The following is a 5,624-nucleotide window of genomic DNA, read 5'->3' as shown; positions in this document are numbered from 1 at the left end:
GAAGCCGAAAGCTAGCGTTCTTAAGGGAATATTCGGTCGGTGAACTAAAAGATGACCTTTTTACTTATTTATATATATGCCCCCAGATGATTTTCCTGCGTTTGCAGTCCGCACATGCACTTTAGGGCATGCCTCCGAGAGAAAGGAACCCCTAACGGAACTATTCTCTCTGGAAGATGTTTCTTACTAACCATGTAATATAACATAACTAGTTGGGCACTTGTATGATAAAGCACTAATGACCCCTACGCCTGGTCTCCATGCATACCCCGGTTCTTACATAACCGGTAGGGTATTCGGACACACTCCGGACCGTCAGGTCCCGAGGTTGAAGCGAAAAGGTCGGCAATGACAAACGATCTACAATCCGGCTAGAAGGCATTACATATGTCAATTAAAAATTACATAGTCACTCTGACTGATTGTATTCCTCTTCAATACCATCTAACAGGCTGCCTAACTTACAGTCCTGCTGGGAATACTTGGCGGCCAATTCTACTTGGCCGTACACTAAGCTTACAGGGATCTCCTTCCCGTCAGGCCCCATAGGTCCGACCTCGGCCATGTGGTTTGGGTCAGACCTCGTGTACCGTGTCTTCACCATGGCCCAGGCCTCCCTAGCGCCTTGTCGGCAGGCCGATATCTTCCACAACCGGAAGCGCCACCGAGCTCCCTTAAGCTTCTCCGAAAGCTCTCCAAGGCCATCGAGCATGGAGTGGGAAGGCCATAAGGCTTGGGCAACGCCTCGCATCGCCTGCCGAAGTCGCTCGTGCAGTTGCGAGAGCTCGGGAAGAAGGTCACCCGTAGAACTGGGCATCTCCTCTACAGGATGACCCGTTAGCATACCTACAGACATTACTCTGTTAGTCGACTTCCTCACCGAACTCTTTTCTTTCAAAGATTCGCTTAAGCACTTACTAAATATGCCGCATCGAAGCCGCTAATTCTCCTTAGTGGAGTCCAACAGCTGGCCACGAACATCTTTAAGTTCAACGTCCAGCTTGGTGTTGGCATCCTGAAGATCATTCTTCTCCTGCCTCACCCTTGTCAGCATACTCTCACCGGCCTTTAGCCGGCGTAAGAGTTGTTGCCTCTCCCGATCCAGTCTGGCGCCATCTGCAATATGATTTGCCAGATTTACACCCACGCCGCACTTTGCAAGATACTAATCTTTCGAAGTGTATCTTACCAGAGGGGGTCTCTTTGGGCTCCCCTGCCGCGGCTAGTGCGGCCTCCAGTTGGGCTTTGCACTCTTCCAGCTCCCGGGACAGTACGGTATTCTTCTCTGTGAGAACCTGCATAACAAATGATCCTTAAATCAGTTACTCTAACTGTTTCAAGTCTCGGGGGCTACTGGTATATATATATTTACCAAAAAAATTCTTACCCGTATGTCTTTTACATATTGCTCTGTGGCTCTGGCTAAACCATTTTGAGCGGCACGGAGGTATGCATCTCCCGAATTGAAGGCATCTAATGCCTCTTGGGAGAAACAAGCGTCGCGAAGAACTGTCCGGCGACGCCTATGGTTCATGGCACTCTCCACCTCGGAATTGGTGGCAGACAGCCTGTCCGCATCCTCTGTCGGAGGAGCGTTCAGTGCGTGCCTTGTGTTCGTTTTCACTTCCGGGCCAGGCGTTGGGACCTGGCTGGTGGAGGCGCGATTGGCAACCTCTTCGGATGTAGTCCGGCGAGGTCTCTTCGTCCTGAAGATAGCACGAATGTTAATATGCCCTGAAGGAATAACACCAGGGAAAAAGAGGGTGCGCTACACCTTTGCGCCGGTGTCTCAGTCCGGACTACATTCCTTTTTACCCCATGGGGCCCTGCGGCCCCTCGTTGGCTAGCCGCCGCAGGTTCATCCTCCCGCCTCGGAACCTCCCCTGCAAAACACGGTCGTTGTCAGGAAAACTGAAATGCGTGAGAATGGATTCCTTCCCAAGGGGATGAGACTCCGCTCTCTGTTACCTGGGAGGCCGGAATTAACCCTGGGTAATCAGCCGTAACGGCCACCAAGGTATTGTCCTTGCTTAGCTGATGAAACACCCCGTCGATCAGCTCCACCGATATGTCCGGATCCTCTTCGGAGTCCGGATCGAGGGACCGTTCTGGATCCTCGGGCTGTGGGGGACGACTGTTTATACCCTTTACTTCCTGACGCAGTTCCTACGCTGAAGTCATTGGACTACATATTCAACCATGGGAATATAAAACGGATGGGCAAGCACAATTGTCCACTTACCCAACTCGGAGGGTTGTACATAGTAAATCCGCCCTGCGGGTTGACGCAGAGGAATTCCTCCTCTTCTCCCTTGTACAAAGAGGATAAGATCTTTACTAGAGCGGCAGCTGAGGCTGGCCCCTTACGACCATAACGGGTGGCGTCATCCTCCCTGTTAAAATCCTACATGGGGTGGCCTCTATATTGAAGCGGCTGCACCCCCCCCCCCCGCATAATGCATGCGGCCATGACTCCGATCATGGTTAGTCCGGAATGAGCCAATAGTCTTATCCGGCCCATCAGGTGAAGGACGTCCCTGGCGCCTTCTCTCTGAGAGCTCCGCGGACGCCAGCTTAGGCGTTTCTTTAAGGGAGCACTGTTGAATTCAGGGAGACCGACCCGGATAGGATCCGGCAGCGGGACATCATCTATATAAAACCATTCCGAAGGCCAGTCCTCGGACGCCTTCTTTGGGGTTCCGGATAGATATCCGGTCCCGGTGATACGCCACACTTCGGCTCCGCCCACTTGATACATAGACCCCTCTTGAGAGCGGGGCACCAGGCAGAATAACCTCTTCCACAATGCGAAATGAGCCTCAACACCCAAGAATAGCTAACAAAGGGCGACGAAGCCCGCGATATGCAATATAGAGCCGGGCGTGAGATTGTGCAGCTGGAGGCCGTAGAACTCCAGTAGCCCACGGAGAAACGGATGAATTGGAAATCCAAGTCCTCTTATTAGATAAGGGACGAGGCACACCCGCTCTCCTTTGGAGGGATTGGGGGTGCTCTCCGCTTGCTCTCCGCCATTATAGGTGGCGAGTCCGGCTCGGACCGGGACCATATAGGCCCGAGGGAGAAATCCCTTGGCCTGAAGCGACACTAGCTCGCTGTGCGGGATGGAGCACCTCTCCCAGTCTCCAGGTTTAGGACTGGAAGGGCGAGAGGAGGAGCTGCGACGGCTGGCCATGTTGGAATGGACCTTTGCTGGAGGCGCTCTGATGATTACTCGCGGAGAGGAGAAGGTGTGGTTTGGATCTGAATCCCCATCCCATTAAATAGGCGGCTTGTTTATGCGGCTAGGGGTGTGAATGTAAAAACACCCCAACTTTTTGCATTCGTTTGACACATGGAAGACGGCCATTATTGGGCGTGGAAGCCAAGGTGCGCTACATTACGAAAATCGGACATTATTTAGCAGGTACACGGAATTTGGAGAAGAACCCGCCTTGGAATGCCGAAGACAATCTGCGCGTGGGACTCATCGTCATTGAAGCCTAGTTCGGGGGCTACTGAGGGAGTCCTGGATTAGGGGGTGTCCGGGTAGCCGGACTATACCTTCAGCCGGACTCCAGGACTATGAAGATACAAGATTGAAGACTTCGTCCCGTGTCCGGATGGGACTTTCCTTGGCGTGGAAGGAAAGCTTGGCGATGCGGATATTTAGATCTCCTACTACTGTAACCGACTTTGTGTAACCCTAACCCTCTCCGGTGTCTATATAAACCGGAGGGTTTTAGTCCGTAGAACAACTTCATCATACAACAATCATACCATAGGCTAGCTTTTAGGGTTTAGCCTCCTTGATCTCGTGGTAGATCTATTCTTGTACTACCCATATCATCAATATTAATCAAGCAGGACGTAGGGTTTTACCTCCATCAAGAGGGCCCGAACTTGGGTAAAACATCGTGTTCCTTGCCTCCTGTTGCCATCCAGCCGGGACCCCCTACCCGAGATCAGCCGGTTTTGACATCGACACATACCTTAAGCTCAAAATGCCAGGCCCTCGAGGAGTAATTACGGTCAATGGAAACACCGAACGCTCCCTCCGAACGGAGGAGCACACGGCGGCCCTTAAAGCGGAAGTACAAAGCAGCCTCTCCAGGCAGTTCTCCAGTCCGGCCACTAAACGACCGGACACCGTCAAGCGCGCCCAGACTAACCTACAACAAGACCGCCTGGCACGATCCGAGCAGGCGTAGCAATGCGGCCCCAACCCCAACCCTCGCCAAAAGGCGACACCAGTGCTTCGCATACATAACTACGCTCTAGAAATACCATGGGTATAGGGGGAGGGGCAGCATCACGGCACGCCCGAAACATGTCTTAAACAGCACCAGGGGCTGCCGATTTTCTAATTTTCTCTTACTTTCAGGACTCCATTCTTCAGAAGGCATGTTCGGCAGTTCAATTGCCGCACAAACGATGCAAGATCCAGGGAAGCAGACAAGCCACACCGCATTACGGAACTCCCAGGTGGTCTCTATCACGAGCAGTATACTTGTTTCACATACCATTCCGCAGCCTGCCCCTGGAACGGACATGTTAAATAGTCCAACCTTTTGCTTATCGCATTATTTGTATCGTTCTGCTTTGATCGCAGCCCTTTCTAATAAACAATGCATAGCTTTTGTCTATTTTGCATTACTCTTTTTCTGTAAATATATGTTCCTTAACGACATGTTGCACCCGTACACTTTGGTACGGCCAAAATACGCCAGGGGCTTTAGTACCCCTCAATATGGTGTGAGAAGTCCGAACACTTTAACAAGTGCGGCACCCCGAACTTATAGCATTATATGCATCGGCTCCGAATCATGTCTTGGGTCAATAGTTGGGTTTGCCCGGCTCCTATGTTTTGGTGCCTTATGTTCCGCTATATCGGCTAAGGTAGCACTAGGAGAACCACTGCGATTGTGCCCCAGTTGAGCTGGGTCGAGCACCTCAGTGGAGAAAGCTAAAACTGATTGTCATGATGAAGCGAGAGCTGGTCGCCGTTCGAGAGGTTTTTTCGAGTCCTTAAAGACTTATGCCGCTTAGGGCAAGGAGTCGGCTCTGTCCGGCCAAGGCGTGGATAGCGCCCCGAATCGGTCTTCCGAATACCAGGGGCTTCACCGAAATTTAAAATTATAGAATTATATGACTAAGTGAGAGTGTTCACGCATTATAAGTCTGATTGCCTTGTTCGTTGGGCTGAGCGCCTCCCTCGAAGGACCCAAACATGGGAAAAAGAGCGCTCAGGTTTATCCCCGAACACCCCAGCACTAGCGGCACGGGGGCAGAAGCCGACGACTCGCCATCTCTCAGAATTGATAAATAGCCGCACAGAAGGTAATATTTTAAATTCCAACAGCATTGCTTAGCGCATATGAACAAGTTTTCAGCGCACAGGACAAAACGAGCGAGTTTTACTCAAAAATTACATCCCTGGAACATTCATCCGCCACAAGGCAGGCACCCTTCAGAACATCCTTATAATAATTCTCGGGCTTGCAATGCTCTTTCCCCGGCGGTGGCCTGTCCTTAACAAGCTTCTCAGCATCCAGCTTACCCCAGTGCACCTTAGCACGGGCAAGGGCCCTACGGGCACCTTCAATGCAGACGGAGCGCTTGATGAC

Source organism: Triticum dicoccoides, chromosome 3A (assembly GCF_002162155.2).
Source record: "Triticum dicoccoides isolate Atlit2015 ecotype Zavitan chromosome 3A, WEW_v2.0, whole genome shotgun sequence".
In the NCBI taxonomy this organism is placed as follows: domain Eukaryota; kingdom Viridiplantae; phylum Streptophyta; class Magnoliopsida; order Poales; family Poaceae; genus Triticum; species Triticum dicoccoides.
The sequence above is the reverse complement of the archived record's forward strand: the minus strand, read 5'-3'. Positions refer to the sequence as shown.